Consider the following 10,356-nt stretch of genomic DNA (forward strand, 5'->3'; position numbering starts at 1 on the left):
ACCGGGACACATAGTACCACTCTACAGAGCATGCTGGCTACGCCTGAGTCTCCAAAAGACACCTAGGTGCACTGCTTTTGGTGCCCATTGGGCTCTGGACAAAAGTAGTGCACTATATAGGGAATAGAGTGCCCTTTGGGATACAACCCAGACTCCTGAGAGAGAGAGAGAGAGAGAATGGAGGAGAGAGAGAGAGAGAGAGAGAGAGAGCGAGAGAGAGAGAGAGAGAGAGAGAGAGAGAGAGAGTACACTATCTAGAGTACACTATCTAGAGTACACTATCTAGTTAGCACTGTGCTTTGCTACACAGTCACGCTAGAAAGGACAGGAGTGGCGATAGCATCAGAACTATGACCATCAAGTGCCTGAGCTTTTGGGTCTTGTTCTACTGTAGCATCAGGGTTTGGTTACAGTTGGAGTATGAGTTACGTTTATGGTTGTGGTTTGAATTCCATTTGTTGCTGTAACAGCACAACCCTTTGGATCCCTCACATGTTGTACCTGTACATTTTGTTTTCCTGGATGGCTAACAATTCCAAACTGTCCCAGACACATCCCTGGATAATGATTGTGATTGTCGAATACTGGTTTTCCAAACCCTAGACTCAGTGCTCACATTTTCCTGGGCAGCATTTGGATTCTCTCAATTTGATGGGAACTGTGATGGAAAACAGTGCTCAGCTTCTGAGATCCCTTTTACAAGCAAGAACAGCAGACTGGCAAACACACACACAAGTGTACAGTGTACAGTGTACAGTGCACAGGCACACACAGTTCCTCTCAGCCAGCACACCCAACACTACCACTGCCTGCTGCTCCGACTTGACCCATAAGGACGAACAGCAGAATTCCTGAGTGAGGAAGCTTTGTCTCGCTACAAAGGGAACGTTCTTATGGAGGGGGACCAATGTGTGTGTGTGTCCTTCAGCACACCAACGCTTAGTTCATAATGCAAATATTACTGTTTTTGTATCGCTTTGGAACTATTTTCACAAGTATGTGGTAAAATTTCACAACTCAAAACAGATCTTCAAAAAGGGCTGTTTTTTCAAAACTTTTAGCACATTTTTAATTGACTAAGTACAACACAAAATCACACAGTAACTTTTTCTAGAAATACCTTCAATTGCCTGTAATTGCCTTACACAATGCATTGCTCACAATACTTTTCATGTGATTCTCTTCTCATTTGTTTAAATACGTTTGGCCATCGCTTAATCCAACTGGGCTTAATGGTTAATCCCTTAACAGTTTGGCAAACCTATAGCATTTAAACTGGTTGGTCTACTATATATGGATTTTGAGAACTACAGAAATAAAACGTGTTGGTAAAGTATAAATATCTAAACTACGTGTATGATAAATGATAACCATACATAATGACTACTGGTTATTGCTAATTGATTTCAGATAGTGGTAACCACAATTGGTGACCATATAAAAGGGGGTGTGTGAACACTTGCAACTTCTTTTGACATGGAGCAGGATAGACAGCAAGGGAGAGGAAGAAATCAAGGAGCTCGCGGACAAGGGGCCCATCAGAGAGGTGGGCATCAGTGGGGGGGTGCAGACAGCAGGGTACTGTTGTGTCTAAGGAAGACTAGACGGTACGTCTGCAGGGTATGCACTGTGCTTTACCATTACATTTACAGTAAATGACATATTGTAATGCATGTCAATTCACAAAATGTTACAGTATTGTTCCAGTATGATCTATTGGAAGTATACTCTGTTCTATCCTCAGCAGGAGTGGGCATTGGTGGAAAGCGTGAGGGCCAGGAATGACATACGGCTGTCTGAAAAAAGCAGACCATTGAGGAGAACGATGACACATTTGCCAGTTTGGCATCCATCAGCCTTCCGACAATCGCCACCCTTTTGAAGAGGCACCAGATATCTATGAAACATACAGTGCCTTGCGAAAGTATTCGGCCCCCTTGAACTTTGCGACCTTTTGCCACATTTCAGGCTTCAAACATAAAGATATAAAACTGTATTTTTTTGTGAAGAATCAACAACAAGTGGGACACAATCATGAAGTGGAACGATATTTATTGGATATTTCAAACTTTTTTAACAAATCAAAAACTGAGAAATTGGGCGTGCTAAATTATTCAGCCCCCTTAAGTTAATACTTTGTAGCGCCACCTTTTGCTGCGATTACAGCTGTAAGTCGCTTGGGGTATGTCTCTATCAGTTTTGCACATCGAGAGACTGAATTTTTTTCCCATTCCTCCTTGCAAAACAGCTCGAGCTCAGTGAGGTTGGATGGAGAGCATTTGTGAACAGCAGTTTTCAGTTCTTTCCACAGATTCTCGATTGGATTCAGGTCTGGACTTTGACTTGGCCATTCTAACACCTGGATATGTTTATGTTTGAACCATTCCATTATAGATTTTGCTTTATGTTTTGGATCATTGTCTTGTTGGAAGACAAATCTCTGTCCCAGTCTCAGGTCTTTTGCAGACTCCATCAGGTTTTCTTCCAGAATGGTCCTGTATTTGGCTCCATCCATCTTCCCATCAATTTTAACCATCTTCCCTGTCCCTGCTGAAGAAAAGCAGGCCCAAACCATGATGCTGCCACCACCATGTTTGACAGTGGGGATGGTGTGTTCAGGGTGATGAGCTGTGTTGCTTTTACGCCAAACATAACGTTTTGCATTGTTGCCAAAAAGTTAAATTTTGGTTTCATCTGACCAGAGCACCTTCTTCCACATGTTTGGTGTGTCTCCCAGGTGGCTTGTGGCAAACTTTAAGACACTTTTTATGGATATCTTTAAGAAATGGCTTTCTTCTTGCCACTCTTCCATAAAGGCCAGATTTGTGCAATATACGACTGATTGTTGTCCTATGGACAGAGTCTCCCACCTCAGCTGTAAATCTCTGCAGTTCATCCAGAGTGATCATGGGCCTCTTGGCTGCATCTCTGATCAGTCTTCTCCTTGTATGAGCTGAAAGTTTAGAGGGACGGCCAGGTCTTGGTAGATTTGCAGTGGTCTGATACTCCTTCCATTTCAATATTATCGCTTGCACAGTGCTCCTTGGGATGTTTAAAGCTTGGGAAATCTTTTTGTATCCAAATCCGGCTTTAAACTTCTTCACAACAGTATCTCGGACCTGCCTGGTGTGTTCCTTGTTCTTCATGATGCTCTCTGCGCTTTTAACGGACCTCTGAGACTATCACAGTGCAGGTGCATTTATACGGAGACTTGATTACACACAGGTGGATTGTATTTATCATCATTAGTCATTTAGGTCAACATTGGATCATTCAGAGATCCTCACTGAACTTCTGGAGAGAGTTTGCTGCACTGAAAGTAAAGGGGCTGAATAATTTTGCACGCCCAATTTTTCAGTTTTTGATTTGTTAAAAAAGTTTGAAATATCCAATAAATGTCGTTCCACTTCATGATTGTGTCCCACTTGTTGTTGATTCTTCACAAAAAAATACAGTTTTATATCTTTATGTTTGAAGCCTTAAATGTGGCAAAAGGTCGCAAAGTTCAAGGGGGCCGAATACTTTCGCAAGGCACTGTATTTACCTGTTGCCTTTTGAGAGAAAACACCGACCAGGTGAAACATCTACGGGCCAAGTATGTTCAGGTACAGCACTATATACTGTATTACTGTTACTATTAATGCACATGTTACTTCACAATATCATATTGTAACTATACTGTAAAAATAACTAACCAAAATATATATTTTTTGAGGGTGATAGTGCTTGATGTTGCTGTGAACCATCACAGGTATATCTTTGTCGATGAAGTGGGCTGCAACCTGGCCAAAACTCGGCTCTGTGGGTGGACACTCATCGACCGTCCAAGTGCCTGGACAACGTGGGGCAAATATCTCCAGGTGCGCAGCTATCTCTGAAGATGGTGTGGTAGGACGTAAGCCATTACTTGGATCCTACAACTCTGAACACCTCATTGTGGTTCTTAATGAAATTGAGCAGGCCTGTCAAGGTGAAGGGGTCACCTATGTCATTGTGTGGGACAATGTCAAGTTCAACCATGCAGAGGTGGTTCAGGCATGGTTTTGGGGCCATCCCTGATTCGTGACCCTATACCTGCTCTTATACACTCCTTTTTTCAGCATGGAGGTGGAAGGTGTACGTTCACGATCCTGTGACGTGCCACCCTCCTTCTGGCCATGGATGAGGCATGTGACGACATCAATGTCAAGCCATGCCTAAAGGTTTTTCCCGCGGCGCATGAACAATGAGGACATTCACAGTGATATGGATAAGAATTTATGGCCAAATGCTCAAGACAGGCTTGACGCAAATGAATGAGTTCATTTAAATTTGTTTCATTTAATTTCTTACATTTGATTACAGACAGTACACATTTTGTTTGTTGCATGAATGATTGTAGAGGATGTCTTCATTAATCACACCTTTGATTACACATTTGATAGATATTATAGAAATGATAGATTTTGTCAATTTTGTTGGGTAATGTAAGTAAGTATATTGCCTAATGTGAACTGTGTAATGTAGTACTGAGGCATATTACTTCCAGGGTGATTTGAAACGTGTATCTTGCATTGTTTGCTATTGGATTAACTGGTTGTTAAACGACAAAATTGACAAGATCTAATTGTTGTGTTTTGGTGATTAAAACGATGTTCTCATTACATTTTACAAATAACTTGAGAGATGTTTACAATCTAAATTGTATTTTTTTACCAGGCAAGTCAGTTAAGAACAAATTATTATTTTCAATGACAGTGGGTTAACTGCCTTGTTCAGTGATAGAACGACAGATTTGTACCTTGTCAGCTCGGGGATTCGAACTTGCAACCTTTCAGTTACTAGTCCAACGCGCTAACCACTAAGCTATGCTGCCGCCCATAAATGACGGCACAATGACAGGTTCTGAAAGAAAGACTGGCTGCGTTACATGTGTGACCAGTTCTGACCAGTTTTGTACTAAGAGTTGTGAAAGCTTACCACATACTTTGAAAATGGTACTAAAGCGATATTTTTTTTAAATGTAAATCAAACCGAGCCTCTGGTCACATACAGTTGAAGTTGGAAGTTTACATACACCTTAGCCAAATACATTTAAACTCAGTTTTTCACAATTCCTGACATTTAATCCATGAAAAATTCCCTGTCTTCGGTCAGTTGGGATCACCACTTTATTTGAAGAATGTGAAATGTCAGAATAATAGTAGAGAGAATGATTTATTTCAACTTTTATTTCTTTCATCACATTCCCAGTGGGTCAGAAGTTTACATACACTGAATTAGCATTTGGTAGCATTGCCTTTAAATTGTTTAACTTGGGTCAAACGTTTCAGGTAGCCTTCCACAAGCTTCCCACAATAAGTTGGGTGAATTTTGTCCCATTCCTCCTGACAGAGCTGGTGTAACTGAGTCAGGTTTGTAGACCTCCATGCTCGCACACTCTTTTTCAGTTCTTCCCACAAATTTTCTATAGGATTGAGATCAGGGCTTTGTGTTGGCCACTCCAATACCTTGCCATTGTTGTCCTTAAGCCATTTTGCCACAACTTTGGAAGTATGCTTGGGGTCATTGTCCATTTGGAAGACCCATTTGCGACCAAGCTTTAACTTCCTGACTGATGTCTTGAGATGTTGCTTCAATATATCCACATCATTTTGCTTCCTTATGATGCCATCTATTTTGTGAAGTGCACCAGTTCCTCCTACAGCAAAGCACCCCCACAACATGATTCTGCCACGGCCGTGCTTCAGGGTTGGGATGGTGTTCTTCGGCTTGCAAGCCTCCCCCTTTTTCCTCCAAACATAACGATGGTCATTATGGCCAAACATATCTATTTTTGTTTCATCAGACCAGAGGACATTTCTCAAAAAAGTACGATCTTTGTCCCCATGTGCAGTTGCAAACCGTAGTTTGGCTTTTTATGATTGTTTTGGAGAGGTGGCTTCTTCCTTGCTGAGCGTTTTTACTGTGGATACAGATACTTTTGTACCTGTTTCCTCCTGCATCTTCACAAGATCCTTTGCTGTTGCTCTGGGATTGATTTGCACTTTTCACATTTTTCGTCCCTGGCGGCGTGGTGTGTTACTGATGGTAGGCTTTGTTACTTTAGTCCCAGCTCTCTGCAGGTCATTCACTAGGTCTGTGGTTCTGGGATTTTTGTTCACCGTTCTTGTGATCATTTTGACCCCACGGGGTGAGATCTTGCGTAGAGCCCCAGATCGAGGGAGATTATCAGGGGTCTTGTATGTCTTCCATTTCCTAATAATTGCTCCCACAGTTGATATCTTCAAACCAAGCTGCTTACCTATTGCAGATTCAGTCTTCCCAGTCTACAATTTTGTTTCTGGTGTCCTTTGACAGCTCTTTGGTCTTGGCCATAGTGGAGTTTGGAGTGTGACTGTTTGAGGTTGTGGACAGGTGTCTTTTATACTGATAACAAGTTCAAACAGGTGCCATTAATACAGGTAACGAGTGGAGGACAGAGGAGCCTCTTAAAGAAGAAGTTACAGGTCTGTGAGAGCCAGAAATCTTTCTTGTTTGTAGGTGACCAAATACTTATTTTCCACCATAATTTGCAAATAAATTCATTAAAAATCCTACAATATGATTTTCTGGATTTTCTTTTCTCATTTTGTCTGTCATAGTTGAAGTGTACCTATGATGAAAATTACAGGCCTCTCTCATCTTTTTAAGTGGGAGAACTTGCACAATTGGTGGCTGACTAAATACTTTTTTGCCCCACTGTACGTTTTTACATACATACATAACATTACATTACATACATACATACATACATACATACATGCTCACACACTCACAGAAGCAGTGTACAGAGCAAGGCTATTCCTGTCTCTGTAGTTACTAGGGAGAGAATCTGCTAAGATCAAGAATGCCTCCACTTACACCACATGAAATATCAGAATAGATCAAATACTATATGAACTGGCTGGGTTGGGAATCCCAGTCACATGGACATCTAAATTGCATTGACCGACAGCATCTACAGCGCATTTGGAAAATATTCAGACCCCTTAACTTTTTCTATTTTGTTACGTTACAGCCTTAATCTAAAAATGTATTCAACTGTATTTTTTCCGTAATCAGTCTAAACACAATACCCCATAATGGCAAAGCAAAAACATTTTTAAAAAAAACTACATTTTTGCAAATGTATATAAAAAAAAACGAAAATATCACATTTATATAACTATTCAGACCCTTTAGTCAGTAGTTTGTTGTGGCTTCTGTCTGGCCACTCTACCATAAAGGTCTAATTGGTGGAGTTCTGCAGAAATGGTTGTTCTTCTCGAAGGTTCTCCCATCTCCACAGAGGAACTCTGAAGCTCTGTCAGATTGACCGTCGGATTCTTGGTCACCTCCCTGACCAAGGCCCTTCTCCCCCAATTGCTCAGTTTGTCGTGGCTGCCAGCTCTAGGAAGAGTCTTGTTGGTTCAAACTTCTTCCATTTAAGAATGATGGAGGCCACTGTGTTCTTGGGAACGTTCAATGCTGCAGAAATGTTTTGGTAACCTTCCCCAGATCTGTGCCTCGACACAATCCTGTCTCTAAGCTCTATGGACAATTCCGTCAACCTCATGGCTTGGTTTTTGCTCTGACATGCACTGTCAACTGTGGGGGCTTATATAGACAATCATGTTCAATCAATTGAATTTACCACAGATGGACTCCAATCAAGTTTTAGAAATAACTCCAGGATGATCAACAGAAACAGAATGCACCTGAGCTCAATTCCGAGTCTCATAGCAAACGGTCTGAATACTTATGTAAATAGGGTATTTCTGCTTTTTGTTTTAAATACATTTCCAAAAACCTGTTTTCGCTTTGTCATTATTGGGTATTGTGTGCTGAGGTTGCTGAGGATTTCTTTTTTTAATAATCAACTTTAGAATAAGGCTGTAACGTAACAAAATGTGGAAAAAGTCAAGGGGTCTGAATACTTTTCCGAAGGCTCTGTAGATCTCTCTATTGTATAGTTGAGCACGGTAAGTGGTGTGTACCAGTACTAACAAGCCCAAATAAACAGACTGAAAGTTAGCCTTGTCTCAATGTGTTCAAAGATAGCCGAGCTTACACTGAGTATACAAAGCATAAGGAACACCTGCTCTTTCCATGACATACACTGACCGGGTGAATCCAAGTGAAAGCTACGATCTCTTTTTGATGTCACTTGTTAAATACACTTCAATCAGTGTCGATGAAGGATAGGAGACAGGTTAAAATAATGATTTTTAAGCCTTGAGACATTGTTTTAAATGTTACCTGTACTTAACTAGGCAAGTCAGTTAAGAACAAATTCTTATTTACAATGGCTGCCTGCTGGGGAACAGTGGGTTAACTGCCTTGTTCAGGGGAAGAATGACAGATTTTTACCTTGTCAGCTCAGGGATTCAATCCAGCGAACTTTCGGTTACTGGCCCAACGTTCTAACCACTAGGCTACCTGCCGACATGAATTGTGTATGTGTGCCATTCAGAGGGTGAATGGGTAAGACAAAATATTTAAGTGCCTTTGAACGGGGTATGGTGGTAGGTGCCAATCGCACCGGTTTGTGTCAAGAACTGCAATGCTGCCTGGTTTTTCACGCTCAACAGTTCCGTGTATATCAAGAATGGTCCACAACCCAAAGGACATCAAGCCAACTTGACACAACTGTGGGAAGCATTGGAGTCAAGATGGGTCAGCATCGCTGTGGAATGCTTTCGACACCTTGTATAGTCTATGCCCCAAAGAATTGAGGCTGTTCTAAGAGCAAATGGGGGTTGCAACTCAATATTAGGAAGGTGTTCCTAATGTTTGGTATGCTCCGTATAGATGTGTGTTAACCACTGAGAGCTGCATTCATAAAGACAGAAAGGCTATCAATGGCTTGTTGGCTGCTATGCTGGATTCACATGGCTCTGGCTGCTGCGTTTTAGCTCCTCTCGTCTCTCTCTCCTTCCTGGTTGTCACTTGCTCCATTTCTCTCGTTCTCTTTTATCACCCTTCCCCTGGTCTCAGTTGAAAGATTGTTAGAGTCAAACTCGCTGCGTATTTTCCTTTCACCCAACTCTCTCTCATTCTCTCTCTCTATCTCTCTCTCTCTCTCTCTCTCTCTCTCTATCTCTCTCTCTCTCTCTCTCTCTCCTCCATTCTCTCTCTCTCTCGCTCTCTCTCTCTCTCCTCCATTCACTCTCTCTCTCCCCATCTCTCCTCTCTCAGTGTAAGTTTGTCTCTAGTCTGGTCTGTCACTGGCAGGCTGTATAGTTTAGTTGAGCCAGTAGTTTACTACGAGGAAAATTGTTCTACAGTGCGAGTCAAACACTGACCTTGAACACACTTTTAACAACACTCCCCAGCTACAATGAATGTGAGCGAGGGAAAGCAACAGAGAGAGAGGGGGAGAAAGGGGGAGAGAGAGAGGGTGAGAAAGAGGGAGAGAGAAAGGAGAATGAGAGATTGCGAACGGGTGAAGGAGAGAGAGAGAATAGAGGTGGGTGACAGCAATAAAAAGAGGAGGGAGACAGAATGGAAGATTCAGAAGAGGAAAAGACCCATAGACACACTTCACACAGTGTCGCACAGTGTGTGTGTGTGTGAACTGCTAGCTACCACACATAACCCCTCACAGGGAGAGGAGCGTGACCTGTTCACACACACACACACACACACGACTCCTGACAAGAACAAGACAGATTAGATAAAGTGTATAGTAACCTTTCAATCCTGCTGCTCTCCCGATCCTGAAATACTCCTTCTTTTGCCACTCGTTCTTCTGCTTCCTCCAAAAGCTTTAGATCCCTCCGTTTAATCCCTCCATTCCGTTCAGATTCAGTGTTACAGCAGAGACCACAGCAGAGACCACTGAGATGACCACACTCACTTCTCTTCCTCTAGCTTCTCTCTCTCTTCCTCTCTCGGTCTCTCTCTCTCTGTGCTGGAACAGAGGAGGCAGTCGGACTCAGGAGCCAGTAACTCTCTGGGTCCTAGTGTCTCCTGGGTTGACTGAAAGAATGTCATTGTTCCTTGTCGCCTTGCGAGGTGGCTTGCATGCACGCAAGCGCGCGCACGCACGCACGCACACGCACACACACACACACACACACACACTAGTCAACGTCACACAGAACAAAGTGAGCTTAAGTCTCTAGGTCATTTTTTCTCCACCAATTAGAAAAGCAGTTAGTGATCTGACAGCCATAATTAAAATGTAATGTTTCCAGACAGAGAAAGAGACACGCCTTACAGGGAAAATCCTTAAGAGCACAAGAATAATGACTCAACGTGTGCAGGATTTTAGAATAAGGAAAAAATCACAAAATGTGTTTGTGTGTGTGTTCATGCGTCAATGCCCATGTGACTGTCTGAAAGCAAAGTCTT

General features: G+C 42.2%; 1 protein-coding gene across 1 annotated transcript in view; it reads right to left on the bottom strand.

Moving 5' to 3' along the window:
- The window catches only part of LOC139374956 (forkhead box N3), a 111,583-nt gene extending 101,680 nt beyond the window's left edge, over positions 1–9,903 (bottom strand). The window contains exon 1 of the mRNA XM_071116233.1: positions 9,694–9,903. The gene's annotated coding sequence lies outside the window, so the exon portion shown is untranslated. The remainder of the gene's footprint in view (positions 1–9,693) is intronic.
- Between the last annotated feature and the right edge of the window lie 453 nt (positions 9,904–10,356).

Source organism: Oncorhynchus clarkii, chromosome 19 (genome assembly GCF_045791955.1).
Source record: "Oncorhynchus clarkii lewisi isolate Uvic-CL-2024 chromosome 19, UVic_Ocla_1.0, whole genome shotgun sequence".
Lineage (NCBI taxonomy): Eukaryota > Metazoa > Chordata > Actinopteri > Salmoniformes > Salmonidae > Oncorhynchus > Oncorhynchus clarkii.